The sequence below is a fragment of the Agelaius tricolor genome, unplaced genomic scaffold (genome assembly GCF_023055355.1).
Source record: "Agelaius tricolor isolate 1412-34295 unplaced genomic scaffold, bAgeTri1.0.p SCAF_1, whole genome shotgun sequence".
Taxonomy (NCBI): domain Eukaryota; kingdom Metazoa; phylum Chordata; class Aves; order Passeriformes; family Icteridae; genus Agelaius; species Agelaius tricolor.
Genome location: NW_027269261.1, coordinates 46622539 through 46629380, shown reverse-complemented (window position 1 = coordinate 46629380; position 6842 = coordinate 46622539).

Here is a 6842-nt window from a genome sequence, read left to right as displayed (position 1 = left end):
GGAAATTTAGTTCAGATTAACACAGTCAGTCTGCTACTAACACACATTCTAAAGAATATGGAGTTGTATTATAAGGGTACAGCATCTTGAAAATTTAAGTTGAAGGTGTGGAGGGGATTTTGAGCATTATTCTTTTAGTCTTTTGCTTATGTTTCATTTGAAATATAAATATTTTGCTTTATATTTAGCTCCAGAGGTTTGAAGGATTATGATGTTTTTATAGTGTGTTTCCATGTCTGGTTATCAATGCAGTTATGAATGCAAAGAGTGATATAGTCATGATATATCCTTAATTGGAAAGGACACAAAAGGATCCTTTTAGTCAGACTCCTGGCCCTGCACAGCACAGCCCCCAAAATCACACCATGTGCCTGAGAGGATTGTTCAAACTCTTCTAGAACTCTCTCTCAGGCTTGGTGCTGTGACTACTTCCCTGGGGAGCCTGTTCCAGTGCCCAACAACCCTCTGGGTAAAAAACTCTTTCCTAAAATCCAAACTAAGCTTGCCCTGACACAGCTTCATGGTGTTCCTTCAGATCCCATCCCTGGTCACCAGAGAGAGGAAAGTGGTGGTGCCTGTCCCTCCCCTTCCCCTCACAAGGAAGTCATAACTGCAATGTAGTTTCCCCTCAGTCTCCTCTTCTCCAGGGGGGACAGACCAGGTGATCTCAGCCACCTCTCTTGTGCCTTCCCTCAAGGCCCTTCACCATCCTTCTGGCCATCCTTTGAACTCTCCCTGATAGCTTAATGTCTTTTTTATATTGTTTTGCCCAAAACTGCACACAGGAGTTGAGGTGTGGCTACACCAGTGCAAAGAAAATCAGGGCAATCGCCTCCCTCAATTGGCTGTGCTGATAGACCCCAGGACACAGCCGGCCCTCCTGGATGTGAGGGCACACAGGTGGAGTCTAGCTTGTTTGTTTTCTTCATCATTATGCCACTTTGAACTCAAATATTATTGATGACTGTCCAAGATGGGGTTTTTCTCACTTTTATCTGTTAGTATTCCTTATTGGTAAACAGAGACTGTTGGAACCCTTAAAGGGAGGCAACTCATTCCAGTGTTCTCCTTAAATTGCCTCAAAACCAAGACAATGAGCTAAACTATAAAATGTCTTAGAGAATCCGTTCTGTCATCTTATTTCATTTTTAAAATTATTTTTCTGCCCTAGTATAAGATGTACTTTTCTTCATCATAATTGTTAAAGGAAATATGATGTTCTTAAATGAGTTAAATATATACCCTGCAAAGTATTTTTTATCTTGTATAAAAGCCAATAAAGGAGAAATTGCAAAATAAGCTTGAGAGCTTTTTCATAAAAAGGCTTATTTTCTTATATTATGCAAATATGGAATAAAACAGAAGTATAAAAAAAAATCCTGAAAAATGTATGGAAAAGTGGCTTAAGGTGATAATTCTGTATTTGGACTGACTTGCCATTTTCAATGCAGACGTTGTAATTCAGAGTCCTGCGGGGAAGGAGTGAGTTTTGCCTTATTTGGTTTAGGTATATGAGTCAGAAAGGCTTTCCTTTAAGGAGTATGCATTCTAATTTCTTTTTTTTAAAGCAGAAGTTTTCTGGATATAAAAAAAATTGCTGAAATTAGGGCACATTATTCAGATACATGCTGGAGGAAATCAGGAGTTCATAAGGCAGGTAATGTTATCATATTCTTGTTGTCATGGACACATGGTCAAGATTGTTAAAACTGAAGAAAGACTTTAGCTTTTTCTTTTAAAATTCTTGTTTTCCAGAACCCTGAACATATTTTTGGAAGCTATCTTGCTATTTATGGGATGAATAATACAGACCAACTCTTAAATAAAAAGAAGATACCTTAAATCTAATACACGTCTCCAGTCTTAATGTTTAATCATGTTTGTATGCCTTTGTTTGCAATACTATATCCTCCTTTACAACTTTTTGTGAACAGACTTTCTCTTTAAGTGATTGCCCAGCATCACATAGACCATGCCCATGCTGTTTATCAAAGTGGAGCCTTAATGTTACCCATATTGAATTAATTTCCTTTCTCACTTTCTTTCAGTTATTGTTATTATTATATTACAGTTATTGTTATCAATAAATAAAGATTGATTTATTAAAATTTTGAATTTTTTTTCGCTGTACAGATTTCCCAGGGACTGGATCTCCCCTGCAAACTCTCCAGAACCAGGGTAGGCCATACTGCCCCTTTTTTCATTTGCCATTAATGACCTCTGAATCACCCATATCCCCAGCTTTCAACCCTCTTAGGCTCCTCAGTAGCATGACAAATGCTTGCCCCACAGGAGCATCCCATGTCAGCTCTGGACACCCTCCTGTTGGAGCTGCCCCACAAGGGAGCACACTTGCTAACCCAGAGCAGGGGTAACAAACCGCCATCCTTGGAGCTGGCTGCTGGGGGACCTTGTCTCAGGTGACACATTCTGCGTGGCTGACATACACATCTCAAATGAAACTTATCAACAGTGAAAGGACTCCACTGGGTCTCCACTCCAGGGCTGATGTCTAGTAGGTCTCTGATGGACATGGTAACCTATGAGCTTTTGTGTGAGGTGCTGCTGAAAGACTGGTTTTTTTGCATGCCAAATAGGAGGGTATGAGAATGGGTTAACACGGTGTGGCAGCCCATACAAACAGACATCAGACTTCCTCCTATCTTTGCATGGGAGTAGCTGCTGCTCTCCATTACCTTGTACCATTGTGCTATCAGTTTTATGTCATGTCTTTTGTATCTTAATCTTCCTTTTGTTAGCCTTAGTTCATGTCCACAGCCTTTTGTGGCCACAAATAAATGACTTAGTTAAGTGCTCCTACAGTCTTTCCTCTATGCCAAAACCTCCTCTTTTTGCTCTTCTGTAGCTTTCTCTATTTTCAAATCTCTTCCATACTTTTATACGACATGCCAACAAAAATAAGCACAATGCTCTGAAACATGAATCTTCATCTAAATTAGTTGTTTATATTTTAGCTTTACTGGTATTAAATAAAAAACACTTTTAGAAATGGGCAAGAAATTTCATTTTACTGTTCCTTAAATGCGTACAGTGCTATCATTACTCACAGCAACCCAATTGTGTCAGAAATCCCGCCCACAAGGAAAAACTGCATTTCTTGATTCCTTTGACATGCATTAGAGGCTGAAGTTTGGCTTGGTTTATAAGTTGGATTAGGTATACCTAAATCCAAAACCTATTGAACCTGGAGGTCCAGTGGTCTGGATCTGCAAGTAGATGGAAATTGTCATGAAAAAGTTAAGCACAGGACAGCAGACTGAGTTTGACTTCTCTGATACATGCAATACAAAAGAAAGGCAAAACCACAGAGCATTACATTGTTCTAAATGGATTCATATTTCAGCTCTTGGCTTCTGCAGAAGTTTTGTGTAATGTGTCTACCATTCTCTGCTAGTTCTCAGCTTTACTGCATACCTCCTTGTGAAAAAAAAACCAAACCCAAAAGTGTGATGAAACAGACATGCTATCCAAAAGATTACAAGTGAGTCAACACTGCATTGTCACTACTTCTTTAGTAAAGGCAGTTTGTTAGTTTGTTTTGATTATATTGTGTTCCTTTCTTAACATAAGAACAATCCTCTCTCAGATGCAGATGTGAGCGGTTGCCTCTTTCTGACTCAGTCAGTCGCTTCTTCCACCAACAAGCAGGAATATCTCAGCACACCTACTTTCCTGAATCATATGACAGACACCTGGTGTCAAGGCAGGATTGACAGACACCTAGTGCCATGGCAGGATAAACAGAAATCTTTCCCCTAAGAAATTTTTGACAGGAACTAAAGGTAACTCAGAAATATTTAAAATAAGCATTTCTTCCAGATATTTCCTTTGTGCAGTTGAGGGAAGATCTGAAGTTGATCTTAGCAACATGACTACTGTGCTTATATTCTGACTCTGAAATAACTCCCCATTGTGGTTTATATGGCAAAGAAAATATTAGTTAATAGAGCTCTTGTGTTACTCTGCCTGCAGGATGTCAGAGTCTTAGGATTAGCATTTGAGATTTTCATCTTTTACAGAAGAGGACATAACACTGTGTACAAGTGTTTTTAAAATATCCTCATGAAAACATTGCTTTTAATCTAAGTTTATGAATCTGCAGTTCAGCATCACAGGGACATAAAAAAATCAATTTGTTGACTGTGGGAAGCCATACAGCCTTCATCCACTCTTCTCTGCTCTCCACTATAAGCTCTAAAACTTGGTTCTTGACAGACAGTAAGGTAAATTTAATGCCTTACTCTGGGAGTGGTTGCAATAAATCACAGTGATGACAGCATAATGCAAGCAAGCTCTCTGCTGGCACTGCCTGGGCTCTATAGGACACTTGTCTGCACTCAGATCCAATACTAATGGAAGAATAGGACAAGAAAATGGAGTATGACTGAAATGTAGATTAACTGGATAGGAATCTGCAGAAGGAAAGTGAAAATAGAAGCACACTGACAAAATGCAGGAGAGTTGCTTCCACTGGCAAAGGCTGTTGCACTTGGCTTTGCTTCATTCAGCAAACTATTATTTTACTGGCTAACTTTATTATGAAAGGAGGGTGAGGAGGAAGACCTGGATTTAATTTATTATAGAAATTTTTGTAAACAAGGTTATTGTTGGTACCAATTTGGGTAAAAATTTTGAAAAATTATTCCTTTTGACTTTGATTTAAATAAGCACTTATGGTGCTTCTATTTTCTTCTTTTTTTTTTTTTTTTAATTTGTGTGGGAAGGAAATTTGCATTCAAAACCCTAGTTCGAGATAATTTAAAAAGCAGGTATCTCTCTTATACAGACTTAAATACACAATGTACCTTTTCTTACTGGGCAATTGAGAGGCTGCAATAAACTGATCTCCAGATTTCATTTAGAAGGAAGTGACACATGCAAGAGAAAAAAAAACAGTTGAACTATTTTTTCTATATTGTTACAATATGATTATTTTAATCCAGAAAAAAGAAATATCACATGAAAGAGAGATGTTATCCAGCAATATTGCATAACTTTCCCCCCCTGTTTATTGCAAAGTAATGAAACAGAACATGTACATTTGTTATCATACATGGTTATCATTCAGGTGTTCAATTTATGCTATAAAATATTCTGTTGAGCCTTGCTGAAGTGTTTTTCAGAAGAAAAATAACAGCTGGGGAAATGGAGTTAGATGGGAAACTTTTAGTTCTGCTCCATTTATGATAAGTTTATTTTTTTATGAATGTAACAATAGTAATTTAAAAATGTGGATTTTTACATCATTCCTTTCAGCTGCAGAACCTGCCACTCAGAAATGCATTAACTACATTAAATTTGTATGGTTCTTTACTTTAAAAGGCTTTTTATTACCCAACAGGGATTTTTAATCTGTGTAATATTAAAAAAAAAGAAAATAATTTTGCCATGTGATAGTTAATTAAAACAAGAAATACCTTTTTTTAAACCCAGAGGTAGTAAACACTGAAATATTAAATATATTTCTGACACTTAAGATATATGTAGAAATTGGAATACTCAATGGCTTGCATACAAGGACACACTGCAAATTGCACGAAACAAAATTATCAGCAGAAAATATACAATCTATAGGAATAACATGAGATCTTATATGTCTGATTTCTCAAGAAAATAAAAAATAACTATAAGTTTAAAGACATCATGAGGTAGCAGAAGAAAACAGTTTTTTAGACTGAAAAACATAATGGTTGCTTTCTTAGAGCTACAAAAGTTCATGTCTTTCAGGTATAAATAGCTAACAGTTGTCAAAGACAAAATTCAGAATAAACCATTTGGGTGTGGAAATTGCACTGCAGAAAACCAAGATCTCAGGCTTTCCTGGAAAATATCAACATGTTCAAAAAAATATGTACAGGCTTTGATTGCTTTTGGAAGCATCCTTTGGCATTTTTTAGGAATGTTTTAATATTATAGACAGGCAAGTCTGTTTCTTAACATGCGTTCTGAGCTGAAAATGTTCTTCCCATGGACTCCATAAGGGAAATATAGCACAACCTGAAACATCAAAATGTTATACTTGAAGAAACATAAGGCACTTTATTGCAAAATACAGGCCAGTCCTGGTGATTGCTCCATAGAAGAAGCATTTTATTTTTCCATGGTGCTGCTCTGCAGGCTCTGCATGGATAATGTAAATCAATGCGTATTAACAGAGGATTTTCTTGCAAAATTTCCTCTGTTTCCCAAGTGTGTTTGTTTGTATCCTGCCCCTTATAATGTCAAGTGTTTCAAGTGAAAGATACAAGATTAACCCTGCAGTTTCTGCTGAATCTGAAATATTTCAGCAAAATGCAGTTTTCTCCTTTTTTGGTTTCCAGGTATTTGTGGATTCAAGGCTTGTGCAGACAGCAGACAAAGAGGATGCTGAGCCCTCAAAGTACTGCTAGGGAAGAAAGAGACTGGCTCATGGAGTTACTTTAGGTGGCCTATTTCTTTGCAATATAGATTATTGCTTTCTGAGGCAGGAAATGTTCTTGACACACAATTAGGAATAGCTCTGCTAAGACAGAAACCAGCAGTAATAAAACCTGATAGCTGGCACACACAAGACAATAGTCAGCTCTTTGTCAGGGTCACCCTGTTTGTCTTGATGTTGGTTTCTTGCTGGTGATAGGGGAAAGAAAGACTGATGCTGAAGAACATTTTAATGATGAATTTTCAGCAGTAAGCATTTTGCAGTTACCCAGACAGCTGCTAGAGCAAGCCAAGGAGCAGCAGGGTGCTTAGCTCCTGCCTCTCACTTTGGCAGTCACACATCGTGAAATGTACCTGGGGCCCTCATTGGGAAGGGAGGCATTTAAAGCTCCCTGCAAGAAAAA